This window comes from Mustela erminea, chromosome 5 (genome assembly GCF_009829155.1).
Source record: "Mustela erminea isolate mMusErm1 chromosome 5, mMusErm1.Pri, whole genome shotgun sequence".
Taxonomy (NCBI): domain Eukaryota; kingdom Metazoa; phylum Chordata; class Mammalia; order Carnivora; family Mustelidae; genus Mustela; species Mustela erminea.
Genome location: NC_045618.1, coordinates 40,086,576 through 40,104,478, shown reverse-complemented (window position 1 = coordinate 40,104,478; position 17,903 = coordinate 40,086,576). Strand labels below are relative to the sequence as shown.

Sequence of the window (17,903 nt, the reverse complement as noted above, 5' to 3'; positions counted from 1 at the left end):
ATTACTCACTGTGCTTTTTTTTTAAAGATTTTATTTACTACTTGAGAGAGAGAGAGAGAGAGAGAGTATGTGAGCGGAGGGAGGGGAAGGGGAATGGCGAGAGAGAATCCCAAGCAAACTTTGCACTGAACATGGAGCCTGACGTGGGGCTTGATCTCACCATCCCGAAATCATGACCTGCGCTGAAACCAAGCATCAGATGCTTACCTGATTGAGCTACCCAGGACCCCCTTCACTGTTTTTTATTTCTCCTACCCTTTCATATTCCTTCCCTTTCTCTTTTTGCCCGTCTATCTGTCTATAATAAAGAATAGGAAAACGAGTCATGGTGTTTTTGAAAAAAAGTAAAGATGGCATCTCTATCCTGTTCTTGAAATTAACTATGTAAGTTGTGATGTATTCTTTTCTAGTTAGAAAAATAAAGCCCCCTCTGTCTGATATTTGCTTTCTTGGGTTTTGAGAAATTCCCAGCGCCTGTCTTGAACAAGAATTTAAATTTGAAAACGTGGTTCCTTTTCTCAAATTAGTGGTGGATAAAATAGGCCCTCGAGTGGAAAGGGCCCTCCTCATAGCAGATCGTATCTCACAGCTCACCTGGAGAGGTGATTTTCTGGAGTCAGGTCTAGGAGCTTGGTGGTGAGTCTGTCCCTGGTCAGACTTCTCAGACCTCAGGGGCCCATGTCCACAGGTCAGACAATCCATGTACCCCTGGGGGAAGCTCGTACTGGACACCAGAGAGAATTATCCATATGGTCCTGCCCAGGCCAGTTGGTGCAAATCTGCCTCCGGGGAGTTTGTTTTTTTCCCTTTGGGTCTAGTGGAGGGGTGATCTCTTCAACCCCAAATGGGAATCCTTGAATGTCTCAGGGTTCCATCAGCCCCAGTTCTTAGGCCTTGAGTAACAGATCATTTAGGGGAATCCCACGGGTACATCTGTCCTTAGCAGCCCGCACTCTGCAGGGGGTAGAGCAAGTGTTGGCCATGAGGGAGCTGGGCTGGGGAAGGAGCTCTACCTCTAGGCAAAGTTCAAGGATAGGAGGCGGAAAATATGGCTGTGTCTCGGCTTCCTTTAAATTTATGGGCCTGGAGCACTACCCTGGAGAAAGCCATTTTTCACTCCACAATTTCACTCCTAATCTGATGGTCCCAAGAACTCCTGGGCTGGCAAATTGTCCTCCTGATGCCTTAGGAAACAGCTGAGATTAGATCTCAGAGGTCAGCCGGTGTGTAATTAGGATCTTGGAGCTGGGAGGACAACACAGTCAGATTTACACAGCGCTCCCAGCCTCTGGAGACTCTTTCTTTTTGCTGTCATATCATCTCCAGAGCAAACCGGCTTGTTTTAGCTCTTGGTAGAAAAGTAACTCTCCTTACCCATTTTTCCCAGGCAATGTATGAACAAAAAAGGAAGTGGTAGGCTGTTCATGGGAGTAGCAAGACCCAGTCTTGGTGCCATGGAGAGAGACCTTGGACCGACAGCAAAAGATCTGGGTTTGAGATCAGCTCTGTCTTGTGTCAGTCATGACTTATAAATAATGATAATGGAACTGGTGACCACACAGGTCATGAGAATGAAAGATGGTATATGTCCAAACACCCTTAAGCCATGAAAGGACCCACGTGAGGTAGAGGCCCCAGTCTGGGACACCAAGTGGATGAGTGTTTCTGGGGAATCAAGAGACTGTGTGAGACCTGGGGTTGAAGCAGTTGTTTCCTGACCTGTGTGCAGGTCTACCTTGTAGACAACAGGGTCCATGGTGGCCTCAAGCAGAGGGAAAGTTCTGGCTTCTAGTGTGGTAGGGCTCTGGAGGGAGTGTTGAGCTGCCCATTTTAAGTGATTTATAGACTGCCTCACAAAAATAATTCCCTCAGACTTTGGAGGTGGGGGTCAAGGGCAGCTGAGATTTGGTGGCCTACAGTGAACTGAGCTACTGCAATTAGGGGATTCCTGGTGACCACAATGGTACTTCGTAGTGGATAAAGCCTGGAACATTCAGTTATTAAACTAAACGATTAATATTATGATGAAACTTGCTTTAGGTATCTCTTTGCTGGTCCCTCTTGTCTGCTCTGGTTTCCTTTCTCACTGTGAAGAGAGAGGTTTGGGTGTATGTATAGATGAGCTCCTCCAGACTGTGCACATGATGGAAGAGAGAAGATGTCAGAGGGCTGGTTTCTGGGAGTGCCAACAGCTAGAAGCCAGGTAACTGAGGAGGGAGTGTCTGCTTCTGCCCAAGTATTTCTTAAGAATAAATTCTTAGTGGTAGCATTTCTACCTAAAGGATGGGTGTGGTATGGTTGTAAATGAATGTATGAGTCAATTTCTGGGCAGCTTCACCAGCACTGGATATTAGCATTCAACTTTTTTTTTTTTTTTTTGGTTCTTTTAGAATATGTAAACTCTCATCTTCAGAAGGCTTTCATTTACATTTCTTTGATTTCTGGAGAGAATTAACATTTTCGCAGTTTGTCTACTAATTGTATTTCCCTTATGGGAATGGTCCTGTCTTTTACCTATTTATCTTTTAGAAATTGCCATTGATTTTTACAAATTTGAATTAGCTATTTGTGATAGATCTTAATTCTTTGTAATGTTTGATAGAAATATTTTCCTTCTTAAAAAATCTTCAGTAATGCTAATTTTTATAGTGCAATCATTAAAATTACTTCCAAGCTGAGAAAGTTAAAATTCCCCCAGAGAGGTGATACTTTTTTTTTCAATTTTTTGCAAGTTCCTCCGTATTTAGATTTTATATTTAAATCTTCCACCAACCAAAGCTTATTTTGGTAAATATTTTATTTTGAATAACTTTTCTATTATAAAATAAATAAATATTTATTATTGAAAAGTAAAAAAAATGAAGGGCAAAAAGAAAAATATGGTGAAGAAGACCCATGATTTCACCATCCAGAGACAACCAACCACTGTTGTCATTTTGATTTGGATACTTCCAAATTATTTTTCCTGCCTATGTATTTGTTTTTAAAAATACAGCTGCAAATATACACCGTGCAAATGCTTTTATAACTTGTCTTAACAACATAGTAATGAGATATTTCAGTTACATTAAATATTCTTTTAAAATATTATTTGAAATAGTTATTGAGCATTACATTCTATAGGTGTATAATAATTGCCTTAATTCCTTATTTTTTTAAATCAATTTAGTGTATCTAAGCATCACTATGATGAATAATGCTGCTATAAAGATACCTAAGCGTGAATCTTGGCATAATTTCTGGTCACTTCCTTTGTTCTTAAATTCTTTAAAGGAGAATTTCTGAGGCAAAGGCTATAAACATACATATATACATACATATATGTATATGTATGTATGTATATATATATGTATATATACATATATATACACACACATACACACACACGTATGTTTTTCCTTTTTCACATATACTGCCAAATTTAATAAATTTATATCATTTTAAGTTTTTGTCAGCAGGGAATGGATGTGATCTGTCCTCCCACCTGCCCTTTCCCCCTTGCTAACATTAGGCATTCACATTTTTGCAATTTCATGTTCAGTTGATAAGCAGAAATGGTGTATGTATATTTTAATTTTTTTAAACTAGTGAGTTAAAGTTGGCTTTCTTACCATTCCCATGTTTTTTAAAAGATTTATTTATTTATTTGTTTGTTTGTTTATTTGACAGAGAGAGACAGAAAGAGAGAGCACACACAAGCAGGGGGAGCAGCAGAGGCACTGGGAAAAGCAGATTCCCCACAGAGCAGGGAGCCTGATGGGGGACTTGATCCCAGGACCCTGGGATCATGACTTGGGAAGGCAGACACTTAATGACTGAGTCACCCAGGCACTCCATCATTCCCATTATTTTTTTAATTTAATTTAATTTATTTATTTGACAGAGAGAGAGATGACAAGCAGGCAGAGAGGCAGGTGTAGAGAGAGGAGGAAGCAGGCTCCCCACTGAGCAGAGATCCCAAAGCGGGGCTCGATCCCAGGACCCTGAGATCATGACCTGAGCCGAAGACAGCGGCTTAACCCACTGAGCCACCCAGGAGCCCCCATCATTCCCATTTTTATTAGGTATTTTCTTTCTTTATGAATTACCCATTAATGATTTTTATATATTTTACATACTAGTTTATATATTTTTGTATTTTTAATGTATTTTTATCATTGGGGTGCTCATTTAAAAAATGATTTCAAACACAGTATAGTGAATACATATGAATACCACCCTGCTACTCAGATCCACCAAATCCTAACATTTTGTCATATATGCTTTTTTTTTTTTTAAAGATTTTATTTATTTATTTGACAGACAGATCACAAGTAGGCAGAGAAGCACACAGAGAGGGGCAGGGGAGCAGGCTCCCTGCTGAGCAGAGAGCCCTATATGGGGCTCGATCCCAGGACCCTGAGACCATGACCTGAGCCGAAGGCAGAAGCTTTAACCCACTGAGTCACCCAGTCGCCTCCTATGCTTTTTACTTTTGTTATGAATTGAATACCTGTGTACCCCTTTCCAAACCTAATCTCATTTTCCCCTGCTTAGAGGCAACCACACCCTGAGTTTTGTACCTGTGGTTCTCCTCTGCATATATGTTTGCAACGTATATATGTAGCCACAAAACATATAGCATTCTTTTGTATGTCTACAAATTTTTACACTCTACTTATTTACCTACAACTTGGTTTTTCATTCAACATTGTATTTTTGAGACTGTTGTCTGCTGTTGATAGAACTGCTCTAAGTGGTCTCGTCGTAGGAGTCTGTCACAATTAGGTGGTTCTGTTGGTGGATATTTGTGTGATTTACTGTTTTGTTTGTGGGTGTTTTGCTGTTACAAGCAATGTTGCACTGGACTTGCGTTGTCCACAAGTGGGAGCTCCTAGAGTTTATTCCTAGAAGTGAAACGTCTGGGTTCCAAGATATGGGTCTCTTCGGTGTTGCCGCACGTTGAGCGTTTATTCTCTAAAATGGTTATGACACTGAACACATCATCATCAAAATGTGAACGTTTCTCTGATTTTTCCACATCATCAGTAGCACCTGATAGTGTCAGACTATTTCATTTTTACCTGTTTGACAGATATAAAATAGCACCTTGTTGTTTTAATTTACATCTCTCTGATTACCAGTGAAGTAACCTTGAGCATCCTTTTACGCGTGTCATTGGTCATTTAGGTTTCTTGTGTTATCATTTGCTTGTTCAGATCTTCTGCCTCTCTTTTGATTAGTTCATTAATGTTTTTCCTACCGATGTGGCTTCTTTGTGGTTACACATATTGCCGATATCTCCTCGCAATCTGCACTGTGTCTTTTCAGGTTGCCTGTGGTGGGTTTTGTTGAACAGTTCTAAACATTCATGTGTTCAGTTACAGCAGACTTTTCCTTCAGGAACATTCTGTAGCAGAGAGAAAATTACCTTTACCCTCTGAGGGTGTTTTGGCTGGGCCTGATGATTAAACCCACGTAAGACTGACAGACGAACAATATACAAATGTGTGAGTTTTACAGGATACAGGAGCCTCGTGAGGAGATGAAGACCTAAAGACATGGCGAAACCTACACGCTTTTATATGGGGCTGAACACAGAGAGGCGACGTGAGAAGTGACTGAATTATGCAAGGAGGCTAAAGGAAGATAAGAAGTATATTCACAAGGTCTGTTGGTACAGATTTCTTTTAGCTCTTACTCTCTATTGAAGTACAGTTCTTTCCCCTTGGTACGGAAGGGCATCTTGCACGTGGGAATTCTTATCTCCCGTTTTAGGAAGAAAGGGAAGATTAGAATGTCCTTCTCGAATCTGCTGTTTTTCCAAGCGCCTTTGGCTCAAAATGATCCTAATGCCAACGTGGCATGTTGGGGGTTGGTGTATTCTGCTAACTCTTCAGTCCTCAGTATCTTCATTTCTTCATATTTTAAGTCTCACAAAAAACAAAAAAACAGAAAAAAGAAAAAAAAACAGTTCTTTTATAAAAGTTGTCCTTGATTTGTTGTGATCTCTTGGCATTCCTAGAATTTCCCTTTATTGATTATCACACTGTCTTGTCACAGCTGCATTCTCAAAGCTCAGTGAAAAATGATTTTTCTGCCTGTGCTCATTGGGCCTGATGTGGATGAGGTGATTTGAAAGTTAGCGAATGCGTGGCCTGCACAAGGCACTCCTGCCTTCCGTGCCCTCAGTGGACTCTGCTAAATTGACTGCCATTACTTTCTTCATTCATATACTCATATATTTATTGATTCAGTTAGCCAACAATTATTTTTGGAAAATCTACTGTATGACTGAACTTGGTTGTAATCTTTCCAAACCAGTTTTATTGGAAACTGGTCTCTGTACATTTGCCGTCCAAAGAGTGTGTTTGTGTGTGTATGTGCATGTGTGGTCGTTTTCACAGATTTGTGGATGAGTACGATACTTATCTCTTAGGATGAAGTGGGTATCGGGTCTTGTTTCTCCATGATTTAGAACTGATTATGTCATACGGGAAGGTCTATTTTCTTGAATATATAGAAATACTGTTCACTAAATTTGTTTAAGTTATATATCTTTGGTTAGGTGAGGGACTACTTTAATATGTTTCTCAAGTTCTGGGGCGCCTGGGTGGCCCAGTGGGTTAAGCCTTTGCCTTCGGCTCAGGTCATGATCTCAGGGTCCTGGGATCGAGCCCCGCATCGGGCTCTCTGCTCAGTGGGGAGCCTGCTTCCTCCTCTCTCTCTGTCTGCTTCCCTGCCTACTTGTGATTTCTGTCTGTTGAATAAATAAATAAAAATCTTAAAAAACAAATGTTTCTCAAGTTCCTCCTCCTTCTTCATCATTCTCATGTTTTCTCCATCTGGTTTTGTGGATTTTATATTTGGTATTGTCCATTTGGTTGAACATTTTGAATTCTCATAAATTGTGTACTACGATCATTTGCATTTTAAAATCCTTATATCAATTGTGTGTTTTTAATTTTTTTGACTCATACACTTTTATTTATTATCTTCCCATGGGTCTTAATATATCTTATAATCTTTTCGAAGAATGAACAGTTAAATTTACTTCTTATTACCACTGACTTCCTTGTTTTTTAACTTGTTTATTCTTGTCCTTCATCTTTATTATTTTCTTCCTATTTCCCCTGATGTTGACTCTCTTCTTTTTATAAGATTTTAAATTAGATGCGTACTCCACTTTCATATGAATATTTCATATTTCTAAAATGTATCTCTGTTTTTATTTCTGTGCTCTGATTGTTCATACTCCCCTTACTTTTGACAGGTGGTATTTTCAATTTTACAATACTCTGAATGTTACTATCATGCTCTTAATTTTTTTCTTCACCTTGTTGTTAAGGAGAGCTTTTGTTGCTGTTCTTAGAAACTGTTACTCATTTATTTGTTTTTTATTTTTATATTATTTTAAACTTACAGAAATGTTAGAAGACTAGTATGAAGAACTCCTGTGTACCTTTTACCCAGATTCACCATTTGTTTATATTTTATTTGCTTATATTTAACCTGATCCTTTTATCACGCATTTTCTCTCTATATATGAATTTTCCCCCAAATCATTTGAGAATAAGATGCAAACCTAAATGTTTCTGTGTATATTTCCCGTGACAGACATTTTCTCTTTTAAAAATTAGGGAATTTAACATTTAAGGAAATTGGCAAGTTTCGTATTGATACAATATGATTATCTAAGTCTGTAGCCCATATTCAAATTGTTATTTATCCCAAGATTGTGTTTTTATATATGTAATGCTATGTACAGCACATAATGTTATATAGTATATAATATAGTAATATGTACTACTATATGACCTCTAGTATTATACATGGTATATAAATGCTGTATACTATATGTGTGTGTGTATATATATACACACAGTCTTTTCTGTTGTAATTTGTGCTTTTTGTGTATATATACATACACACATGTAGTATATATAATACACTATATATACATATATACACATGATGTATATTAAATATATACTATATATGTGCTATATATATGTATAGTGTACATATAATATGCTGTATACATATAGTACATATATAGTATGCATATAGTTTTATATATACATATACTTTACAGTACATATGCTGTATACAATATGTATAGTATATGTATACATATACTATGTATATGCTATATACTATATGTATATAGTATATAATATACTTATAAATATGCTAACTAAACACATGTATAGTATGTATAGTGTATATATAGTATATATACTATATTACAGTCTACATATAGTATACAATATGCATATATGGTATAGTATACATACATATATACTCCATATATACTGTATGTATATACATACATATGTAGTATACATATACATATAGTATACATATACTACTGCATAGTATACTATATGTTATATAGTGTAGCACTAAAGTAGTTTAGCACTATATATAATACTATAATATATATTATAGAATATATATTTATATCTATATACTAGTATATACTGTATACTACTATACTGCATGGTATACTGTATACTATAGTATATATATATACTATATAATATATTGTATTGTATACTATACACAGTAATGTATATGTATACTATATACTGTATACTATATACAGTATACTATATACTTTAATATTATGTATTTTATACTGTATAGTATATACTATAGTATACTATATGTTGCACTAAAGTACTTTAGTGCTATGTATAATACTATGGTATATATTACAGAATATATATATTTATTAGAGAATATATATTTATACCTATGTTTATTTATATCTATATAAATAAATTTATATAATCCAAATTTTAAATGAATTTATATTTAAATTTAAAAATAATTTAAATTGATGTTTATTTTATTCTATGATATAAATACATTGTATATATATATGTGTGTGTATATATATATATATATACAGAGAGAGAGAAAGAAAGCATTTTAGAATTTATAATAATGATGATGACTGTGGTAACAACTGAAATGACTGTATGTTCACAGCAATCCCCACCTATAGGACTCTCAATATATTAATATTTTAGTTTCTTCTTATACTATGTTCTAAAGAAAGGTATATTTATTTTCATATTATTGTTTTATTGTGCTTTAACTATATATTTAGGGTAAAAAAAAAAAAGCAAAATAACAAAAATCATCAGAGTTCCCAGGGCATACTTATGAGCACTGTTACTATTTAGAGATATATTTTCTAGACTTTGGCTTTCTTATTTTTTTTTTAAGATTTTAAAAATTTATTTGGCAGAGAGAGAGAGGAAGGCAGAGGGAGAGGGTGAAGCAGGCTCCCCACTGAGCAGAGAGCCTAATGCAGGTTTCCATCCCAGGACCCTGAGATCCTGACCTAAGCTGAAGGCAGATGCTCAACTGACTGAGGTACCAAGATGCCCCTGGACTTTGGATTTCAATCAACAAAAATTCTGGGCTTTTCCTAGTTAAATAAAATATGTGTATGTTGAAAATATGGGATCATAATTGTATGATGTATGGGTTTTAGCCTTCCTTTAAGTCTTAATACTATAAGATTGTTTTGTTTTAAGCATTTTTTATTTCCAGCTTGGAGCCCAACAGAGGGCATAAACTCATGACTCTAAGATTGAGACCTGGACTGAGACCAAGAGTTGGCTGCTTTACTGAAGAAACCACCCAGGCACCCCTATTATATGTACTTTATAGATAAAATTCATAACATCTTTGCAAATTAGAGTCACATTTTTAGATGAAGAATCCAAGGTTCAGAGAGGTTCACTAAAGTGCCTAGGTCACACAACAGTAAGGAATGGAGTTATAGTCTAAACCCTAGACTGTCTGCTTCCAAGGTTCAATCATTATTTTGCCCAAGGTTCCTTTCCTTGTATTTTTACTTATATCATTAGCATTTAGCTTTATTGCACTGTGGTGAGAAAATACATCTATTACTTTCCTCTGGATTCATTTTTGGACTCTTATTTAAGAGCGTATATGTACCGATGCCCTATACCTTGACAAAAATGAATCATCCGTATTGTTTCTGAGTTCAATGTATGTCCACTGGTTCTACCATTCTAAGTGTACAGTACTCATAACTTATATTTTATTTTTCTAATTTATATCTACTTTTGTCACATGACTTCTAAAATTTTGTCTGTTGAAATTTATCTTTCTGGGGTACCTGAGTGACTCAGTCATTAAGTGACTGCCTTTGGCTCAGGTCATGATCCCCGGGTCCTGGGACCGAGCCCCGCATTAGGCTCTCTGCTCAGTGGGAAGCCTGCTTCTCCCTCTCCCACTCCCCCGCTTTTGTTCCCTCTCTCTCCATGTGTCTCTCTGTCAAATAAATAAATAAAATCTTAAAAAAAAGAAATTTATCTAATTTTTAAATATTGTCTAATATTTGTCTTAGGCTGATCATGAATTCACAACTCCCATTACAGTAGTTTGTTTTTTAATTATTTCTTTTGTTTTTTCATTTGTAACTTGGGTAATCCATGTCTTGACTGTTGTTTTTGTATTTTAATTATAATCAGGAGCCTCTTTCCCCATCCCTTCACTTTTTAGGTTTCAGAATCTTTTTTATATGATTCCACCTTTACCAGTGGTTTCTTTCTTGTTGCACGAATTTCCTCAATAAAACTTTAAAAAAATTTTTTTTTAGCATTTCTGCATCATTTTATTACAGATATCGATCTTTAAGCAACAAAGGTGTTGTGGGGTCCTGTTTTCACCCCATATAGGAATTTGTTTTTGGAGAAACAAACAGCCTTTATATATGGGCTCCCTTGGAAAGCGGTTGGTACAATGACATGAGATGGGCTTTCAGCTAAGATCTATGGACTTGTTGCAAATTACTTAAGGACTCTATGAGAAGGAAGCTACTAGTTTCCTTATCTGTACAATCATGTTAATAAAGAGTATAAACTTTATCTAGTTGTGAAGATTAAAGGAGAATATTCTGGAATAGAAGCATAGTAAAGCATATTAAACTATTAATATTATATTAAACTATTGTTTGTAAAATAAAACTTGTCATTTTTTGCTATTATAGATAGCAGTCCTGGAAATTTCATTCAAAGCAAGTTTTCTGGCAATAGCATATAAAACAAATTCTTAAAACAACGATCTGTGCTCAACATGGGGGAAATGAGCTCTGGACTTTTCTCTAACCCCGTCTCAAATTTCTCTCTGAGATAACGGGAATAACTTACAGTAAATTTGCTGAGAGGCAGTGGTCAGGTTTCAGTTCAACTCGTCCGTCTCTCCTTCTGGCTGCGCTGTGGAGTTTCACAGCCTGACTCAAATTCAGCCCTGTCAGGAATCACTGTTTTGCTTCCCATCTAATTCATTAAGGATTTAGGTGGTATAAATACGTCGCTCGCTTCCATGGTGGGGGTTGAAGCTGCAGCCTTCTTCGGCCTCTCCTCTTGTCGTCGGGTGAGGAAACACTGACACTCAGAAAAGCAAACCAAGCAGTGATGGATTTTCTACTTCCCGGATCAGGGAATTTGCTCGTCCAATGACAGCCATCTGGTGGGCAACGGGACAGGAGGATTGATTCTCAGCCTGGGGCTCTCCTTCCAGCGGCCCTCCAGCCCCTGCACAGCTGGCAAACTCTGTGTCTGTTCAAGCTACTGGGAGCTGAAGCTGCATTCTTAACTTCTGCCCCGAAGGACCAAACAGGGACAGGGGAAAACTAAAAAATCGGAGGAGTCTGCTAGAGTCCGTTTTTAACTTCCCAGAATTGTCTATGCCCTTCAGGATCCAGATGAACTTTGACAATGCTATAACACCCAAGTGGGGAAAAAATACCCTATAATATTAGAATCCGATAAACTCCAGAACGATGCAATTGATTTTTGTTGTGTGAGCTTCAAATCTCTGATGGCTTCTATTTGATCGGTGAGAAGGGGAGATGGATGCGTTTCCCACCTGAGGCAACAGGGCTGTTTTCTTAAACTTCTGTGATGATAGAATCATCTTGTCTCTTGTTAAACATATGCTTCTAAGTCCCTCCCCAGAGACCGATTCAGTGCCTCTGGAATGGGGCCTCAGATGTGCATTCTGGACAGAAGAAGAGCTTGGGGAATGATGGGGAAGATGGAAGGAATAGTCTGTTTTGAGAATCAGATGGCTCTGGGCTTAAATCCTACCTACTGGTTATGGGGTCTTGCACAAATTAGTTAATCTTCCTTAACCTCATTGAAAAGCAGTAGAGATAAAAAACATCTACCTCAAAGTGTTGTCGAGAAGATTCAAAGGACTAAAGCCGTGTGCTGCATCTGCTTTTCTGGGTGCTGTTAAATCATTTCTGCCCAAGTTCATTTGAACGTTATCTGTGAGCTTAGCACGTAGGCATAATGTTTTTTGTTGTTTGTCTGCTTTTGCTGTTGTGGGTTTTTAAATTTTTTTTTAATTTTTTAAAGATTTTATTCATTTATTTGAAAGACGGAGACCACAAGTAGGCAGAGAAGCAGGCAGAGAGAGAGGAGGAAGCAGGCTCCCTGGTGAGCAGAGAGCCTGATGCGGGGCTCAATCCCAGAATCCTGGGATCATGACCTGAGCCCAAGGCAGAGGCTTTAGCCAACGAGCCACCTAGGTGCCCCTGTTGTGGGTTTTTTGCTTCATTTTGTTTTACTTATTTTTTCCATCTATTCAGCAGATATTTGTGAAGTTTTTACTGTGGGCAAGGAACCGGGATTCCCAGAACCCCCCACGCACCTCCCTGCTGGTGTGGCCTGTCCACACGGCCTGCCCCAGTCTTCTAAAAGGACTGACCAAAATCTCCAGTGAGTGACTTCACGTAACAGCTCTTTAATTGTTTAGGGAGCTTCCTGAAATTAGGAGTGTCATGTCTTTATGCCTCCTCTGTATCGGAAATTCCAGTTTTTTTAAAACTCAGTTGTGTATGTGTATGTGGTTTTCTCTGTAGTTGTAGTTTTTCCCTCCTTTGCTTTACTGAGATATTATTGACATACAACACATACGAGTTTAAACAACATGAGGATTAGATACACGTATATATTGCAAAAGGATGACCACAATACAGTTAGTTAATATCTCCAACCCTTCAAGTAATTATGGGGGGGTGTGTGTGTATGTTGATAACATTTAAAATCTACCCTATTAACTACTTTCAAGTACATAAAGCAATATTGTTAGCTATAGTCACCATCCTGTGTGTTAGGTCCCCGGATCTTATTTATCTTATAGCTGGGAGTTTGTTACCCTTTGACCAATGTCTAAAAATATGGAATGCTTTGTGAATTTGCACGCCATCCTTGAGCAGGGACCGTGCTAATGTTCTCTGTACCATTCCAGTTTTAGCATATGCGCTGCCAAAGCGAGCACCATGTTTTTTTCTTCAACAGAAAATATGCATTTAAATGATCCCATTTGGTTTTTACACAGAATATGTTCTAGGTGCTTTGCACTCTGCAGTCTTCCCTTCCTGGCCAGAAAAACCTTTGCACTTTCTTTTCTTTCATTGGATTTTTGAGGAATAGACTTACACACACACACACACACACACACACACACATATATATGGCCTTGCTTCAAAAGAATTTAAGGCACTTTTTAAAGATGCAAATAATGCGAGACTTATTAAAAAGAAAAATTCAGGCATGGAAGATAAGGATGGGAAAAATAAGGTGAACTCATGAATGAGGTTCCACGTCAAATACATGTTTTATCGTTCTTTTCGCTTCCTGGCTGTGGGCCAGATATTTGCTCTGAACTTCCAAGCAGTCATGGCAAAGCCTCTGCAATCAAGAGAGGAAGGCGATGATCCTCAAGCCAATTATTAGGATCATCATCTATATGAGACCTGAATATTATTTCAACTTTTCCACTAACCCAAGACTTTAGGTCCAAATCAACATTAGGGTCATTGAGGCTCTATGGAAGGGTCATGAAATGCCATGGAAAACTGTGCTCTCTAACCTGCCAGCCAAATACAAGTTGGATCAGGGAGTAAGGAGGCCTCTCATTGCAGGGGAGATGACAGCTGGATGGAAGAGCCGGGCTAAGGATCAGCCAATCCCCTGGTCCAGAAGTCATAACCATGGCAACAGTGGTGCCCGCAGCTCTACTACCAACAGTGACGGCCTTAAGAGGCACCAGGCAAGAGAGGAGCCTGTCGTACTTCTGGGCTAGGCTCTTAGTGAAGGAAATTTATGCATTTTTTAAAATCCATAATCCCTGGGAGAAAGTAAACAGCCTCTTTCACTTTAACCTTGCAAACCGAAATCTACAAAGGAAAGGCAAATGTCCAGTGGCACAGCCTGGCTGAGGCCAGGTGTGAGTCTCTCATCTAGGAAACCTAGAGCCTGCCTCCGATTTTCCTTTTATTCTCTTGACTTTCTTGTAATAGTGCTGCTCAGGACTTTTCAACAAGAAAAGCCCAGAGGAGGAGAGCGGCTTTTGAAGCTACCACTCTCGTCTGCCTCATTCATTTCAAACATACTTCTCAAAGAGACGAAGGCCTGTGTACAAGCAATAATGCTCGCTGCATTCTTTTGCCGTCAGCTGTGATGTGGTGGCTTTTGATTCTGCACAGAACCTGCCTTGTTTCAGAAACTGATTGATGGAGGCCTCTGAGTGAAGGAGGCAACACGACAAACGAGCAGGGCTCCTGGTAAGGCAAGGTGCTTCAAGAGAATGGGCTCAGAAGCTCTTAAAATAAAAGGTAAACACAACATCCATGAACGTAGAGAATTCTCGAAGGCATTGAGCTGTTCCTGGTGTATAATCTGTAGTTCTGAAGGATCTTCACGTGTTTGTGCAAACACACGTCAGCTCCTTGGAGACATCTCACTTGGGATTTTAGACTTTTTGGTCGGCGGCGAAGGTGAAGTCCACATAGGTGTCATAAAGCAGGGAAAACGAAGTGAGAAAACACAGGAGGTCTGAGTCAAGTTTAAGGCAGGGAAACAAAACAGTGCATTCAAAGAGCTGGACATGAGGCATCTCTGTAGAGGAGAGGGCGTGGGATTTCTCTTTAGAAGGACACGGAAAAGAACATGGAAAAGCCCTCCCATTCTCAACACTATGGGCAGTGTGCGGGCTGCTCTGTGGGAGCTCTGAGAGGGGCCTCGTCTTCCTGTATACTCTTGTCCTTCCCTTTTGCCCAATGGATAGATGCAAACCAGTGAGAAATCAACATGAGAAATTGAGCCACACCAAATATGTTATATGAAAACCCCATCAAACTCCCTGTTAGTCATCATTCTTCATGAGTCTGTGTGGGGAACACATGGCAGGCTGAGGAGGGGAGTGGTGGTGGTGGAGGGAGTTAATTGAAACAGGAATCCATGTCCCCATCAGTGGGACACTGGCACCATGTTCTCATTTAAAAAAGATGTCCACCAGCAAGGTGGGACTCCACTGTGTAACTAAGTTAGGCTTAATATCTCAGTTTCACAGAAGAAAGGTGGATGGAATCAGACACTCTTGGTTTTCCACCCAGCAGCCATTCTCGTCTTTAATATTTTGCTTGCAGAGTCTCTGTTTTGATTGGGAGTCCTCCTGTCCTTATTGTGAATTGGGGAAGGGTGACCCTATCTTGACCTTGAAGAATAAATCCTGATTTTTTTTCTTTTTTAATGGTGACTGTAGTAGATGGAATTGTAAGAATTTTAAGAGTTTTAAGATCCCATGATCATCACCCTCTGGTGTTAACTCCTGTGATTATGGCAAAAGGCAGATGATCTGGGTGTGCTTGCTCTAATACTTAAGGCTCTTAAAGGCAGAGCATTTTCTTCAGCTGGTGGCAGAAAGGACATTGAAGTATGAGAAGGAGTCAATGTGCTGTTGCTGGCATTAAAGATGGAAGGGGCCTTGTTCAAGGATGGAGAATGGTCTTTGGACTTGAGAGTGATCCCGGTGGATGGCCAGCAAGGTCATGGGACCTCAGTCCAACAGCTGCAAGGAGCTTAATTCTACTAATGATCTGAATGAGCTTGGAAGTGAATTCTTCCCTAGAGGTCCAGATGAGAGCTCAGATTAGCTAACATCTTGATTTCAGCTTTGCAAGTACTTAAGCAGAGAACCTATTCAACTTCCGGGAATTCTGACCTATAGAACTGTAAGAAAATAAATGCATATTGTGTTAAGCTGCCAAGACTTAAGCTGCATTAAGCTATAACACAGCAATAGAAAACTAATAAAGCAACTTACAGGTAGTGTCAAGAAATCCATATTCCAGCTCAGGAAAAATTAGTTTTCAGCTCTGACCCTAATTAGGAATCAGAAAGTTACCAGCAGTGGAGAATGTTGATTAGCTATCCAGTAGCCGTTTCCAACTTCCCCCTCATGTACCTTTCCCTCCCTATGAAAGACACAAATACCAGATTCTTGCTGCTGGGTAGTCACGTGACCTGGATCTGCCTTTGGATAAAATCCTGCGAGAACATGAAATTACAGAGTCAAAGCAGCCATTGTATGGATGCAAGGAGACGAGCCTAAACATGGTAGAGTGGAATGAAGGAAAGATCTTGGTTCTTTCAATGCATTTTTTTTTTCTTTTATGACAATTGTGAGCTAAGTCCAAATCTGGAATTGCCTACTTTCGCATCTCCTGTTATGTAAAATTGTTTTTTTTTTTAAAAGAGATTTTATTTATTTATTTAGCAGAGATCACAGGTAGGCAGGGGGGGGGGGGAAGCAGGCTCTCAGCAGAGAGCCCGATGTGGGGCTCGATCCCAGGACCCTGAGACCATGACCTGAGCCGAAGGCAGAGGCTTAGTCCACTGAGCCACCTAGGTGCCCCATAAAATTGCTTTTCTTGTTAATGGCACTCTTAGTTGGTTTTTCTGTTACTTGAAGCTGATACATTACCCTTCCTATAGAAGAAGCCTTATAGGTGGAGTCACCTGAGGGACAGTGCATGTAGAGGTTGAGGACCAGGTTTTGGCACAGGTAGGAAAGGGTCCATAGGCATCCAGGGGCTTGAAGGACAAGTATTCCCTGAGATTCTTTTCCCATGCAAAGAAGTTTACATGGCCATGTATCCAAACTATATATTAAGTACTAGTCATATGACCTTGGACCATTCATCTAAACTTGGTGAGCCTCAGTTTACTCATCTGCAAAGTGGGGATAACAACACCTTTATCACTTGGTTTTATGGGGATCAGACTTGACCGTATATTTTTACTTGCTTTGGAAACTTCAAAGGGCAGCTGTGGTACAATGACAGAGCCTAGCCTGGCATGTAGTAGGTGTGCCCACTACGTATCTGTGGGGTCAATGTGCTAGGCCTTTTTGTCCATATCAAGGTTATTCTCATTGCACCATGAACTTGGGGGTGGGGCTGCTTCTCATCTGCCTAGTTGCTCCATAGAGCTCCTACTTTAGATATAACTTAAAGAAGAATTTTATTAAACGCTTTCTTCTTGGCAGTGATGTATTGGGCTCTGCAGCTGAGATAGAGAATTCAACTTTTGTTTTCCACGTATTTTCCACTAAATATGCTGTGATGAGGTGTCTGTTTTGATCGGGGACACTGTCAATCTTCTCCCATCTTGACTTTCTCTGTGATTTAGGGTGTGAATATCTGTGGGCTTGGACCTATCACTCTTGTGTGAGGTGCTTTGGCTCCAATCAACAGGGTTGTGTCCAAGGCAGGCGGGCCCCCTGTGAACTCCCAGGCTGCCAAATCCTTAATCCGGCCAGTGACAGGTGGTGCCTAAGACATTGTGGAACAAAAGGAGACAGCCACACCTGGTCCTTTGAAAGCGTCCCTCTTTCAAACAAACCAGGACGCTATTTGCTTCCTCAGTTTTGCCACCATAACATCATTCGCATTTTCGACTCCTCATCTGTGGTTCTAACTTCCTGTATCCACTCCTGGGTCTCATTGACTTCCCAGCTGGCCCCTCGCAGCTGGGCTCGACGGCTGCTTGCTGCTGATTCTTTGAGGCTAAGCAATCCTGGGT

The 17,903-nt window shown here is 39.2% G+C and overlaps 1 protein-coding gene and 1 non-coding gene across 2 annotated transcripts in view; both read right to left on the bottom strand.

Annotated features, from left to right (window-relative positions):
- Window positions 1-11,193, bottom strand: part of LIPC (lipase C, hepatic type) — a 149,158-nt gene extending 137,965 nt beyond the window's left edge. Inside the window, exon 1 of the mRNA XM_032342677.1 lies at window positions 11,175-11,193. The gene's annotated coding sequence lies outside the window, so the exon portion shown is untranslated. The remainder of the gene's footprint in view (window positions 1-11,174) is intronic.
- A 2,014-nt stretch (window positions 11,194-13,207) lies between these two features.
- Window positions 13,208-13,314, bottom strand: LOC116592134. The gene has a single exon (XR_004286326.1). It is a non-coding gene; the product is annotated as a U6 spliceosomal RNA (small nuclear RNA).
- Between the last annotated feature and the right edge of the window lie 4,589 nt (window positions 13,315-17,903).